Source organism: Chiloscyllium punctatum, chromosome 9 (genome assembly GCF_047496795.1).
Source record: "Chiloscyllium punctatum isolate Juve2018m chromosome 9, sChiPun1.3, whole genome shotgun sequence".
In the NCBI taxonomy this organism is placed as follows: domain Eukaryota; kingdom Metazoa; phylum Chordata; class Chondrichthyes; order Orectolobiformes; family Hemiscylliidae; genus Chiloscyllium; species Chiloscyllium punctatum.
In genome coordinates, this window is record NC_092747.1 from 32,410,157 (window position 1) to 32,425,554 (window position 15,398).

Consider the following 15,398-nt stretch of genomic DNA (forward strand, 5'->3'; position numbering starts at 1 on the left):
AGTTTCCTCTCACAGTCCAAAGATTTGCAGGTTAGCTGGATTGGCCATAGTGTAAACCCCATGCAGGATAATGGAGTGGGTCTGGGGTCGGATGCTCTTCAGATGTCGATGCAGATTAAATGGGCCAAATGGCCTCATTCTGCACTGTAGCGATTCTATGATTCTGGGAGAAGACTGGTCTATTAATTGCCTGAACATTACAAGTTGTGGAGATGACGGTGGCGAGCCTTCAGAGAAAGAGACTTTTCAAGCACTTCCAGCAGTACAAAAGCATAATATTATAGATGCTGGAAAGCTGAATCAGAACAAAAGTAGCTGGAGAAACTCAGCAGGTCATGCAGCATGTGTGGAGAGAAAACAATTTGATCAGTCAGGCCAATGAAAGGTTAGCAACCTGAAATATTACCTCATTTTGTCTCTGCAAATATTGCCTGACCTGCTGGGTCTTTTCAGCTTCAGTGGATAGACAGATGTAAAATGATGAATCAACTCCAGCCAGCAACTTAGATCATCATTTCACGTGCAAGTACCATGTGATGCTTTAAATAGTGTTGCACCTCTGCACTTAGTGCCATAATGTACAGTGTAACAGCAACATATGTTTATATAGTACGTTTTACATCAAAAAATGTCCCGAGATGCTTCTCAGGAGCATTATGAAATAAAATATGACCCCAAATCATCAAAAGAGATTGTAAATCAGATGACCAAAAATCATGGGGAAAGACATTCTATGGAGTGTCTTTGAAGGAAGAAAGTCAGGGAGAGAGGTGAACAACTGAAGGTAAAGAATTCCAGAGCTTAGGCAACAAATGACGGAACGATTTATAATTGAAAATGCTTGACAGAACAGAAGAGAACTAGATGAGTGCAGATATCTGTGTTGTGGAGCTAGAAGAGATTACAAACAGATGGAAGGGAGGAGCCATTTGAAAACATGGATAAGAATGTTAAATTTCACCCAAAGTCTTCAGTGTGCACAGGGACAAAAGGGGCTTGATTCAAGTTTGAACACAAGTGGCAGCATTTTGAATGTCCTCAAGTTTCCAGAGAATGTGGGAGACCAGCATAAATCTGGAGGTAAGAAAGGAATGGATATATATTTTAGCAGCAGATGAACTCTGGTCAGGTAGAGCGAAATGATGTTACAGAAGTGGAAATTAGTAGTTTCAGCAATGTCATAAATATAAGGTCAGAAGCTCATCTTATGACACCAAAGATAGGAGCACACGGGATAAATCTCAGATTAGTGAGGGGAAAAAGGAATGATGCTCTTAACAAGGGAGTGGATGGAGTTTAGATTAGATTGAAATTTACAGTTTCAGAAACAAATGTCTGCTCAACCTGTATGGGATATTTGAATATGCAGTCTGATAATTTAACAACAGTAGGAGAGTTGAGAGAGGTGGAGTCAGGAGTTATTACTGCATTTGTGAAAACTAGTGCTGAATTTGGATGATCTTGTCTAGGAGTAGCACATGGATAGGAAATAGAAAGAAGCAAGAGAGACAGTGATATAATGGCCATGTTACTGGAATAGTAAGCCAGAGTGCCTGGCTTATGCTCTGAGAAATTGAGTTCAAATCCTTCCCTGGAAGCTGGCAGAATTGAAGCTAGTCAATATTGGTGATGGTGACAACTATGACTTTTATTTTGAAAAAAAGATCAGGTTCACTGATGTCCATTCAGAAGGTCATCTGCTGTCCCTACCTGGTCTGGTCAACATCTACTCAATAGATCCACGGTAGTGTGGTTGACTCAACATTACCCTGTTAAAATCTTCACCCCAAGTAAAATTTGGAAAGGGAACCAAATGTTAAGCCTTGCCAATGGCAGGGAAGAATAAAGAAATGAAAAAATAGTGGCCGGTGTGCAGGAGCAGGAAGGCAAGCCATTGCAAGTGACCCCATGGATGTGAGTGTGATTGCCATTGTTCCATTTCCAAGGGATGCTGGGAATGCCACCTTATAATTTCGCTGCAGTCAGTTGAAAGACTGAAGCAAAAATGGCATTCTGGGAAAGATGAACACAAATTCAGGAAGTGTCAACTTTCTAAAGGACAGAGAAAACACTCAAAGAGGAAAACTATGAATAAAATCAGCTGACATGGAGGGAAATTTGGACAACCAGCTATTTAGAGCAAATAATTTCGAGAGCAGGAAGTAGCTCTCACAAAGATGAGCTCAGAAAAGACAAAGGGCAAATAGCAAAGTATCTTGAGAAAACTGAGTTCAGGGTTAAGATAGAGGGGAGCTTAACAGAAGGTTTGGGTTTGTGGAAAAGAGGGGTGCAGCAGGGCTACATATAAGGTGGTTTTGGTCTTAATGGGAATATAGTCTACACGCACTGCTTTCTGATTGTTTTATCTTGCATTATTATTGAATTTGGTTAGAAAACAGGAAATGAAACGTTTCAGGCAATCAAAACTAGAAATGATGCCCTGCAAGAAACACAGAACCCAAATATAAATAAACCATCCTTTACCAAGACAATGGTCCCGTGCCTCAGCTACCAGTACAAACTACTACAGTAACACAAGCATGTGCATTCTGCTGTTGTATTTACTAGGCTATTAATTGCCACAAAGTGTTCGCAAACACAGTTCCAATGTCATACACAGGGGATGTATGCATACTTCAGTCCGCTGCAATAAAAAGCAAGATGAAAAGGATAGACAGATGTAACATGATGAATGATTAAAGGGACAGAGAATATGGTTACAGATTACTGGATATAAAAAGTTGTTGCAAACTTTCCGTCAGAAAAATATCAACTCTTGGACAGAAGAGTAGCCTGCATCACTATGTGAGAAGATCACCACAATCCTTGAATTGGTCGCTGGTTCTTAAAAAAACAAGGCAGAAAGACTAAATGCAATCATTTGGATTCACTTATAGAGTCATAGTCACAGAATCATACATTCAGAAACAGACCTTTCGGTCTAACTCGTCCGTGCCAATCAGGTTTCCCAAATTAAACTTCTCCCATTTACCAACATTTGGCCCATACCCCTCTAAACCTTTCCTATTTATGTACCTGTCCAAATGTCTTTTATATGTTGTAACTGTACCCACCTCCACCAATTCCTCTGGCAGTTCATACCATATATAAAGGTCCCTTTTAAATCTTCCCCCTCTTGCTTTAAACCTCTGCCTTCCAGTTCTGGATTCCCCTCCCTTAGGAAAGACCTTGGCTATTCACCTTACCCATCCCTCTCATGATTTTATTTCCCCCTATAAGGTCACCCCTCAACCTCCTATGCTCCATTGATGTGGAAGGGGTTGACTCACAATGGTCTAGGATGCCTAGTCTCTGGCTCATCTCCTGTAGCAAAGACTTCAAGCAGTGAGGATTTAAAGAACCGTACTTTTATTGGGATGAACAACTTTAAGGAAATTGACACATATAGTTATTGTTTCCAGACTGGTAACATGAACTGTACCAAGTTAACACTGGCCACACAGTCAAAAGTGTGTCCTAATATTTATCTTGTTATTGAAGTAAGTATGTTAAGTCTTATTATTATGAAACTCAGGCACTATAATCAATATATCTTTCAAGGTACTTTAATTTATGAATAAGACAATGACAATTTTGATTCCAGGCATACTTGAATAAATGGGGCTCACCTACCTGCGATCAGAATCATACTGGGGACACCTTTGGCATATTTGAGGCATTAGAGATTGTGACACAAAATTTATGCCCAGTGCCTGTTTTATTGGCATTCAATGTCAGGCATGAATTCAAAATCTCCCCTGTGGTCTCTGATAGGTGCTGACCATGCTAAAGCTGTCTTGATCGAATTACATTGTGATTGAATAGCCCAGTGATAGCTAACAGATGTATGCATCTGGAAAAACAGTCAATAACTCACTGGCTTCTTCCTAATGTCTGTAACGCAAAAGACATGAAGCTGACTACTCACCGTGCAACTGCATGTTATTTATACGGGTGCACTTTTAGAAAAATGTGGTTTTCCAAGGAAGTTAGAAAACAACACAATTGAATTCATTAATTAAACAGACATTTTGATAAACACAAAGAAATTCATATATTAAACAGACACAAAAATGAATACAAGGAAATTCATAAATTAAACAAAGAGATTCTGTGAAAAACCCTGTCTCTACCGCAAGCGGAATATTGGATGGGATCCTGTTGCTGAGGAGAGTATCCTAACAATGGAATCAGAGGTGAGTGGGAGTTCTGCTCAGAAGTGTGTGGGTGGCCACATACAATTACATAGTGACCTGTCAGTTAGCTATGTGCAGCCAAGGGGCTCAGCTAATTGTGACGCTAACGCCCCTGCCATTACCTTGCAATGGTCAAAGGTCAAGACTTAATGTTTAATTCGAAACCAGAAACATACCCACTCACTGCCACAAAAGATGTAATCTTAACAAACTGTACCCTTGCTTTGTAACTTCTTACCCACCTCCCACCACCCTTAAAAGTCCCCCTACCACCCTCACCCTGAACTTCTAAAACCATTGAGCTACCCATCAATATGCTTAATTGACTGTCTGTCATCATAGAACTGTCTGTGTCACATTTAACCCTCCGATCCTCAGCTACAGGGGTCCCTATGTCACTTTTTAACTGTCCAAATTTAGCCTTAGAACTTAGAACCTTTCAGTGCAGAACAGGCCCTTCGGCCCTCGATGTTATGCTGACCTGTGGAACCAATCTGAAGCCCATCTAACCTACACTATTCAATTTTCATCCATATGCCTATCCAATGACCATTTAAATGCCCTTAAAGTTGGTGAGTCTATTACTGTTGCAGGCAGGGCGTTCCATGCCCCTACTACTCTCTGAGTAAAGAAACTACCTCTGACATCTGTCCTATATCTATCACCACTCAATTTAAAGCTATGTCCCCTCATGCTAGCCATCACTATCTGAGGAAAAAGGCTTTCACTATACACCCTATCTAACACTCTGATTATCATATATGTCTCAATAAAGTCACCTCTCAACCTTCTCTTTAACGAAAGCAGCCTGAATTTCCTCAGCCTTTCCTCATAAGACCTTCCCTCCATACCAGGCAACATCCTAATAAATCTTCTCTGAACACTTTCCAATGCTTCTACATCCTTCTGATAATGTGGTGACCAGTACTGTACACAATACTCCAAGTGCGACTGCACTAGAGTTTTGTACAACTGCAACATGACCTTGTGGCTCCAAAACTCAATCCCTCTACCAATAAAAGCTAACACATCGTATGCCTTCTTAACCACCCTATCAACCTTGGTGCCAATTTTCACGGATCAACTTAATCCTTGCTAGATGATTATAAACCCTATCTCTTAAAACCTTTTCCAACACTTTACCCACAACCAAAGTAAGGCTCACTTACTGGCTCTTCATAGCTCTCTCTTTAGGTCTTTCCTGGCTAACTTGTAACTCTCAAGTGCCTTAACTGAGCCTTCACATCTCATCCTAACATAAGCCTCCTTCTTCCTCTTGACAAGAGATTCAACATTTTTCGTAAATCACTCGCTCAACCCTGCCTGACAGGTACATACATATCAAGGAAATGCAGTGGCTGTTCCTTGAATAAGCTCCACATTTCAATTGTGCCCATCCCCTGCAGTTTCCTTCCCCATCCTATGTAGCTCAAATTTTACCTAATTGCAGCGTACTTGCCTTTCCCCCAGCTATAATTCTTACCCTGCGGTATATACCTATCCCTTCCCATCGCTAAAGTAAACATAACTGAATTGTGGTCACTATCACCAAATCCAACACCTGACCAGGTTCATTCCCTGGTACCAACTCCAATGTGGCTTCACTCCTTGTTGGCTTGCCTACATACTACATCAGGAAACCCTCATGCACACATTGGACAAAAACTGACCCATCTAAAGTACTTGAACTATGGTATTTCCAGTCAGTATTTGGAAAGTTAAAGGCCCCCATAACAACTACCCTGTTACTCTCACTCCTATCCAGAATCATCTTTGCTATTCTTTTCTCTACATCTCTGGAACTATTCAGAGGCCTATTGAAAACTCCCAACAGGGTGACCTCTCCTCAAACATCCTTTCTGCCATCTGTCACAATGCTGGTCTGGTACAAGGTTACTTTGCCCTTGAGTTATTTTTCAGAGAGGGTGTAATTAGCCAGGCTCCATTGTGTCTGAAGTTTAAATGATTCACTGGGGCCTTGTTTTTTACCCAAATTCAGAGTACTTCAGGCCAGAAGCTTGAAAGATCTTTTGAAAACCCAGTGTTGTTAATGGGGCATGGCCAGCTCTCCATCTGTGCAATTCAATTCAGTTTGGGTGTTAGTTGAGTAAGAATCACATGGGAAACTCTGTCCTTCTGTCCTTCTGCTTTTGTCCTGTAAATTGCCTGCGTCATTTTTTACTGTTTGTGCGAAGGGATGTGTGTATTGGCACTGGTGCAAGTATTTTCAGAACAGCATCATTAAGTCAGGTTTGGATAGGATAAGTTATCCGGGTTTCTGTTTCCTGTTCCTTGTGTTTTATTCCATAATTTTGTAAATAAATTTTGTTTTTTAAAACTTGGCAGTCGTTCCAGCTAATTTACTCCAGGAAGATCCACTCTCCACCTAGCGAAAAACAAATAGCAAAATTACAGTTTGGGCTACCTGCTTAAAAATGTTTTAAGGGGTCTGGCCTAACCATAACAGATTGGGGGCTCTTTGCAGGATTAAACAGCAAGTAGTAGGTGCCAGTGTATTTTATTTTACTGTTGATTTGGTTGATTTAAACAGCGTTCGGATAGCAATAGCTCTTTCAGTCACCAAGGAGGATCTGGAGGTGGAAGAAGTGACCTTGCACTTTACAAAAGGCAAATAAGATGTGGGAATTAGTAGACAAGCTGGATTTGAAATTACCTCCAAATATGAGGAAAGATGAGATGATTGCAGCAGTAGCTCAGCATTTAAATTTGCTGAAAATACCATCAGGATCTGTAGAGATGGCAAAAATTCAATTGCAAATGAAACAGTTTGAGTTAGAGGCATGGGAAGGAAAGGACAGCAGAAATGCAACAGTTCAGGTTACGATTAAAATCAGAAGAGAGAGAAAAAGAACAAAGAGCTTTACCAGAAGAGAAAGAAAAAGAGAGTTCATTTGAACTTCAGAAATTGATGCTTAAAAAGGGAAGTCAGCATAAAAGCCTGGAGATGAAGGCTGAGGGTAGGTTTAGTGAGGAAGAGAGTGAGGATGAGCAAGCCCCCAGTTGTCAGAAGCCTAGTGAGAAACTGTTTAAGTAGGTTCAAGCATTGGCTAGATTTGATGAGAACGATGTGGAAGCTTTTTCATCTCATTTGAAAAAGTGGCTAAACAAATGCAGTGGCCAGTGAGCATGTGGGTTTTGTTGATCTAAACCGAACTTGTAAATAGAGCTAGTGAGGTATTTGCATCACTATCAGAGAAGGGGTATCTGGGGAGTATGAGGATGTGAAGAAAGCCATCTTAAGTGCATATGAATTGGTACCTAAGTGTTCACAGGAATCTAAGGAGGGACCCTGATCAAATCTATATTGAGTTTACAAGCATCAAAAAAAGTAATTTTGATAGATGGATAAGAGCTTTAAAAATACAGCAAACTTACATTGCCCTTAGAGAGACAATTATTTTGGAGGAGTTCAAAAATTCACTGCCTGACATTGTGCAAACTCACGTGGAAGAGCAGAGGATTAAAACAGCAAGGTTAGCAGTTGTGCAGATGAAATAATGGAATGAGCTGCCAGAGGAAGTGATGGAGGTTGGTACACTTAACAGCATTTAAAAGGCATCTGGATGGGTATATGAATTGAGGTTTAGAGGGATATGGGCCAAATGCTGGCAAATGGGACTAGATTAGGTTAGGATATCTGGGGGACATGGACGAGTTGGACCGAAGGGTCTATTCCCTGCTATATATCTCCATGACTATGAGTTGGTCCATAAAAGACGGTTTGGTTTCCCAAATCAATTTCAGTCCATGAGGGATAGAAGCTGGGAAAAAGAGAAATCCTCATTCAAAAAGGGAAAGGTAGATCTCAGTGAAGATCATAAGGAGAACTTACCACAGAGTAAAAAGGAAACACTTGAAGGGGACAAAGAAGTTAAAAAGCTCCGGTGTTTTCATTGCTATAAAGTAGGCCTCATGAAATCACAGTGTTGGTGGGCTAGGAAAAGCACAGGAAAGCCAGACATGGGAAGGCAGGATAAACCTGGAGGTTTTGTTGGAGTGGTATCAGAAAGCACAGTGGAAGCTAGAAAGCTGCATCAGAGTGTACAAACTGATTGGAGGTTGGTCAACGAGGAAGTGCCAGATCTGCTTAGAAAATATACCTGCAAAGGTAACGTTTATTCACATAGGCCAGGAGTAGCTGTTAAAGAGGTTACAATATTAAGGGACACAGGACCCTCTCAGTCTGTGATGCTGAAGGATGAGGAAACATGTACTCCCGAGGGACTGTTTTCAGAAAAGGTACTGGTAACAGGAATTCATGGTGAGACAAAATCACTCAATTATGTAAAGTGAGGCTACAAAGTCTAGAGATGAGTGGAGAATTTGTGGTAGGAGTACTGGACAAGCTCTCAGCTCCAGGAATACAATTTGCCCTTGTGAGTGGTATAGCTGATTCACCAGTTGGCATGCTGCCTGCTGTATTTGAAAAGCCAGTGGAGGCTCAAGCAACTGAAGCACTGCAGGAGTCTTATTTGGGAATCTTCCCTAATTGTCTAGTAATGAGGTCACAGAGTCACCAGTTGAAGGAGGAGCAATCAAAGGGTGCAGATAAGGAAGCTGAAGTAGCATTAGCAGAGACTCTATTTGATCAGTTAGTTGAGATAAAACAGGAACAAAAAGATAATCATGCAAATATTGTTACCACTGCAAACCACTTTGAGTCACAGCAGAAAGATGAAAATTTAAAACAGTTGTATCAAAAGGCATATACAGAGCAAGTGTCTGAATGTATCCCTGGGTGTTATTACCTGAAAAATGATGTCTTAATGAGAAAATTGAGACCTTCACATATTCAATCAGATGAGAAATGGGCAGAGATTCATCAAATTGTATTGCCAGTGGGGTATAGAAAGGCGATGTTGTGAGTGATGCATGAGCTACTACTTGGAGGTCATTTAGGAGTGAGGAAAACACAGGCTAAAATACAAAAAAATTTCTACAGGCCTGGACTGTTCAAGGACATATTTGAATTTTGCCAGATGTGTCATACATGTCAGGTAATTGAAAAATCACAGACGGTAATAAAACCTGCCCCTTTAATACTTACTCCTGCATTTGAGGAACTTTTTACACGAGCCTTAATTGATTGTGTGGTCCCCTACTCCAAACAAAAAGTGGGAATCCGTATTTGTTAATAATGATGGATATATCAACGAGATGTCCAAAAGCTGTTCCATTACGCAATATCACAGCTAAAAGGATTGTCGAGAAATTACTCAATTTTTTAACTCAATGCAGATTACCAATAAAGATACAGTCAGGTCAAGGATCAAACTTCACATCCAAACTATTCAAGGAAATTATGGACAGCTTAGGCATAAAACAATTCAAATCTACTACATACCATCTAGAATCACAGGGAGTGCAAGAAAAGTGGCATCAAACACTGAAGACCATGTTGACGGCTTATGGTCAGGCTTATCCAGATGACTGAGATAAGGGAATTCCATTTGTGCTTTTTGTGATCAAAGACGCACCAAATGAATCGACCAAAATTGAACTATTTAAATTAGTTTTTGGGCATGAAGTGAGAGGACCATTAAAATTCACTAAGGAGAAATTAGTAAGTCAGAATTCAGAGACCAGACATTTGGACTATGTGTCAAATTTTAGAGAACGATTAAAAAGCATTGGGGAGTTGGCTAAACAGCATTTAAAAGTATCGCAGCATGCAATGAAACAAGAAGTGGATAAGAAATCAAAAATGCACAATTTTGCTATCAAGCAGAAATATTAGTGTTACTTCCAGTAATAAGTGAACCTTTAAAAGCAAGGTTTAGTGGAACTAATCAATTCAAAAGGAAATTGAGTGAGGTGAACTACTTGATAAGGACTCCAGACAGGAAGAAATCTTAGAGTGTGTCATGTGAATAGATTCCTAGGCCATAACACACCATAATGCTGCGCTTGACAAACAATGCCATACCTCCCCCTCTTTTACTATCTCTCTGTTCTTACTGAAACATCCCAGAACCTTAAAAAACTATTTCATGTCTCCGAAATAGCCACAACATCGACACACTTAAAACCACCTTCCTGCTTGCCAGTGCACTCTTGTGACCTCAAAACCTTGTCTCTGACCTCACTACTCTCAACCTCCTGGACACTGGAACTACAATTTATGTTCCCATCTCCCTGCTGAATCAATTTCAACCTTCCCAACTCTCCTCTGTCCTGTTTTCGCTACTTACCCTGCCATGACCCTTCTATAGATTTGCAAGAATCTGATTTCTGACCTCTCATTGATCAGCTATGCACCAATCCCATTGGACAGCTTTCAGCTGAGCTTATTGCAACAGCTTGACCCCCCTCTCCCTTGGTTCAACAAACTTTCCCCATTCAAGAAATGTAGCTTCTTCTTATTTTCCCATGTGGCTTGATGCCAATCTTTAAGTTTGGATTCAAAATAGATTGAAAAGGAAAAGGAAAGTGAAGAACTGTGTTCAGGCTTAGACTTCAAAATAACATTATTTACTGTATAGTAAATACTGCAATGCATGGTAATTATGGATAGTTACAATTGGTAAAGACTAATCCATAATCTTTGTCTGTCCATGTGAACGTTGATGGATCATCAGTCCATGGTAGCTTATAAAGCACTTCTCACGGTCTGCACATTTAAAAGGTCTTTTCCTCAGTGTGAACTCATTGATGTTTCAGAAGGTAGTGAGTCAATCTCTTCCCACACTTGGAGCACACCAGAAGCCTGTCTTCACTGTGACTGTGCCAATGAATTCCCAGCTGAGACTGATATTTAAAATCCTTCCCACAGTTCCCACATTTCCATGGATTCGCAGTGTGAACGCTGATATTTGGCTCTATGATCAGTGACTGATCACATGCACATTCTGATGGGTATCTCCATCAGAGCCTGAAGTGGTTTTTAAAACAACTTCCCATTCTCATTCCAGGCTGTAGTGTGGTTAACTGTGCCCACACATTTCTATTTATGTCCAGTGATTTGTAGCTCCACGATATCACTGCAAGTTGCTTCAGGGTCCTGAAGCCCTTACACAGTACTACACACTTGAGCTTCACCAGGAATACCACTACCTCACCTGTTGCACCCCACCTTCAACCAGCTATGGCCCTGAAAGCATGTGTTTGCTGACAACTAAGTCATAAATTAGATTCCCTATAGTGTGGAAACAGGCCCTTTGGCCCAACCAGTCCACACCAACCCTCCAAAGAGCAACCCAGCCAGACCCATCTCCCTCTGACTAATGTACCTAACACTATGGGATATTTGGCATGACCAATTCACCTGACCTGCACATTTTGGACTGTGGGAGGAAACTGGAACACATCCACGCAGACATGGGGAGAATGTGCAAGCTCCACACAGACAGTTGCCCAAGACTGGAATCGAACCTGGGACCATTATGCTGTGAGGCAGCAGTGCTAACCACTGAGCCACCGAACCACCATGCCACCCCCAAGTACATCTCAATTTGATCATCAAAGGCTTTATTTTCGATCCCCTCCACCCCCCCACCCCCACCCCCACTGCCACCAGACAATTCATTGTGTTTCCATTCTCCTCCAACCCAGTACACAGAAATGATAAGCAGATGGGTAATAAAGTGGGACCCTGCCTACGCACCCACCTTTTTAAAAGGTAATCAATGGCCAATTGAGCTTGTTAACAAACAAATTAACCTGAATCTTATGCTACTTAGCCCATAAAGTGGTTTGCGTGTGCAGAAGCTACAGGCTGTTTCTTTAAACAGACTTCTCAAAAGGCTGGAAGGAAGAGGGCTACATTGTTCATGGGTGCTCTGCGAGCAATGGAGCGACACCCCACAAGATGTTACCACCCAACCCCTCCCCTTTTCACTTCCTGCATTGGCACACAAACATCATTCCTCTCCCCAGATCTTCAGGCTTTACCCAACTTCACCCCCTTAAATCTGGGACTTAACTAGATATGGAGGCCTTTGCTGTCTTCATTTTGAGACCTAGGTGCAGTGCCAGCTGTGCTCACTATTTAGTTTTGGTGCTGCTCGGATTGTTCAGGCTCAGGACGTGACGTTTTCCTACTGAAAGGCAGAAGCCCCATTCTTTCTGACTTACAGCAGCCTCCCTCAATAGCCAGACTGTCCTTCCTCAAATTTGGAGAGCAAAACTGCACACAATATTCCAGGGGTGGTCTCCCCAGGGCCCTATACTGCTACAGAAGCACCTCTTTGCTCCGATACTCAATTCAACACTGTAATCTCCATGGAAAGGACAGTGAGGCAGGTCCAAAATCCACCCTCATTAGAACATGGAAAGTCAAACTGATCCATGATGGGCTGTTCTTGCCAAAAGGCAGCTAGCTCACCAAGGAGTCTGATTTGCTATGGCAACGTGCGCTTTTACACATTATATCCTAGGGATATTGATCATGATGATAGGCGCACCAATTTTTTCAACCCATGGCTGACCAAGATTTTCTCCTCCTATTCCTGCCTATCTTTGATGTATATTGGAAAGACTTGCAAGTTTATACATCATCCATGTTTGTCCACATTGACCTACATTGATCATGTCAGAATTGCCTGCTTCAAATATTTTACACAGGTCATGTGGTGTAGCAGCGAGTTTCCAATTTAATGGGATTATAGTTTGTTAAACACTTTATTAATGGAACAAATCAACTCATTAATATTCAGCTTTCTATCTTACCAAAAGCACCAAACAACTGAATTGTCACCATGAAAGTCACCCAGGTGGTACCTGGTGACTTCGACTGGCTACTTGCTCCCTTTTGATTTTCTAATCTTGAATCAAACAGATAAGCAGACTGGAAGGCAGACAAGTAAGATGAGAGTGACAGCCCTTGACATGAAAGTGGCATTTGACCGAATGTGATGTCAAGGGGCTCTAGCAACACCAGGGTTCATGGGAATCAGGGGGAAAACAGCATCTCTTGGAGCCCTTTCTCCGTAAGACAGTGGTTGCTATGCTGGACAGAAAGAGGAGAGCGGGACCTCATGTTAAAATAGTTAAAATAGGTTTATGCCTCAGCTGGAGCAGCTAAAATCCAAGCCTTGTCTCTAGAGTGGGAAGACAAGGATTCTTCTGGAGAAGAGCCCAGATTAGTAGCTGCTTAATCTCTCTGGCAGCTGACTTCTCCCAGACAGCCTCCTGTACTTCTCGATTCCCAGGAACCAGTCCTTCGCTGTGTTCTGATTGACTGAAAGATTGGAATAAAATGAAGGCATCACACAGAGCTGATTGGAAACTTGGCATCACACAGTCTGCTCATCAGGATTTCAGCCCAATAATGTGTGTCAGAGGCCCTGTTGGCCTGTCTGCATTTTGACATAAATCAGCACACCCTTTTGGTATGATGTCATGCTTGGCCCAGGAGTAGCACACTTACCTCTGAGTCAGATTGTGTGTTCACCATTCAGGCCTCAATCCAGATGGTGAAGCAGTCTAGGCTGATGTTTAAGTGCTGTACTATTGGAGGTGCTATCATGCTGAGATGTTATCTGACTTCTCATATGAATGTAAGTGATCCCATGTCACTTTCAGAAGAATCAGTATTTTTTGTATCCTAATCAATTTGTATCCCAATGACATGGTCAATCAGTTCATTCCAATCTCAGGGACCTTGCTACGTGAAAATTGTCTACCACATTTGCCTATTTAACAAACGTAGAAACACAGTAGGTAGGAGTAGGAGTGGGCCATTTGACCCTGCTCTACCATTCAATATGATCACGGCTGATTGTTGAGTTCAATACTCCAATCCTATCCTACCTCCATATCCCTTCATCCCCTTAAATGCGACAGCTATATCTACTTTCTTCCTGAAAATATATAATTTTCTGTCCTCGGCCACTTTCTGTAGCAGAGAATTCCACAGGTTCACCACTCTCTGGGTGAAGAAATTTCTTCCCTTGTCAGTCCTAAAAGGTTTACCCCTTATCCTTAAACTACGACCCCTAGTTCTGGCCTCCTCCACTGTCAGGAACATCCTTGCTGCATCTAAGCTGTCTAGTTCAGTTCAAAGGTTTCTATGAGATCTCCCTTCATTTTTCTATCATCCAGTTCAAATAAACTTAACCAACTCAATGTCTCTTCCTCTGGCAATCCTACCATCTCAGGAGGCCAGGCAGCATCCAAGGAGCAGGAGAATCGACGTTTCGGGCATAAGCCCTTCTTCAGGAATGAGGCTGGTGTGCCAAGCGGGCTGAGATAAAAGATAGGGGGGAGGGAATTTAGGGAAGGGGCACTGGGAATACGATAGGTGGAAGGAGGTGAGGGTGAGGGTGATAGGCCGGAGAGGGGGTGGGGGCGGAGAGGTCAGGAAGAAGATTGCAGGTCAAGAGGGCGGTGCTGAATCTGGGGGTTGGGACTGAGATAAGGTGGGAGGAGGGGAAATGAGGAAGCTGGAGAAATCTACATTCATCCCGTGTGGTTGGAGAGTTTCTAGGCGGAAGATGAGGCACTCTTCCACCAGGCATCGTGTGGTCAGGGTCTGGCGATGGAGGAGGCCAAGGACCTGCATGTCCTTGGCAGAGTGGGAGGGGGAGTTAAAGTGTTAACTCTCCCACTCCACCAAGGACATGCAGGTCCTTGGCCTCCTCCATTACCAGACCCTGACCACACGGTGCCTGAAGGAAGAGTGCCTCATCTTCCGCCTAGAAACTCTCCAACCACACGGGATGAATGCAGATTTCTCCAGCTTCCTCATTTCCCCTCCTCCCAACTTATCTCAGTCCCAGCCCCCGGATTCAGCACCGCCCTCTTGACCTGCAATCTTCTTTCCGACCTCTCCGCCCCCACCCCCTCTCCGGCCTATCACCCTCACCCTCACCTCCTTCCACCTATCATATTCCCAGTGACCCTCCCCAAAATTCCCTCCCCCCAACCTTTTATCTCAGCCCGCTTGGCACACCAGCCTCATTCCTGAAGAAAGCCCGAAACATCGATTCTCCTGCTCCTCGGATGCTGCCTGGCCTGCTGTGTTTTTCCAGCACCACATTTTTCAACTCTGGTCTCCAGCATCTGCAGCCCTCACTTTCTCCTGCCATCTCAGGAGTCAATTTAGTAAAACTTTGCTGCATTCCCTCTATTTTACCTCAGATAAGGAGACCAAAACTGTACACAATATTCCAGATGTAGCCTCAGCAATACCCTGCTTAATTGGAGGAAGACATCCTTGTCCCTGTACTCAAATCCTCTAGC

General features: G+C 42.4%; 1 long non-coding RNA gene across 1 annotated transcript in view; it reads left to right on the top strand.

Moving 5' to 3' along the window:
- Positions 1-980: 980 nt before the first annotated feature.
- The window catches only part of LOC140480993 (uncharacterized), a 50,549-nt gene continuing 36,131 nt past the window's right edge, over positions 981-15,398 (top strand). Inside the window, exon 1 of the long non-coding RNA XR_011961445.1 lies at positions 981-1,080. This is a non-coding gene — a long non-coding RNA (uncharacterized lncRNA). The remainder of the gene's footprint in view (positions 1,081-15,398) is intronic.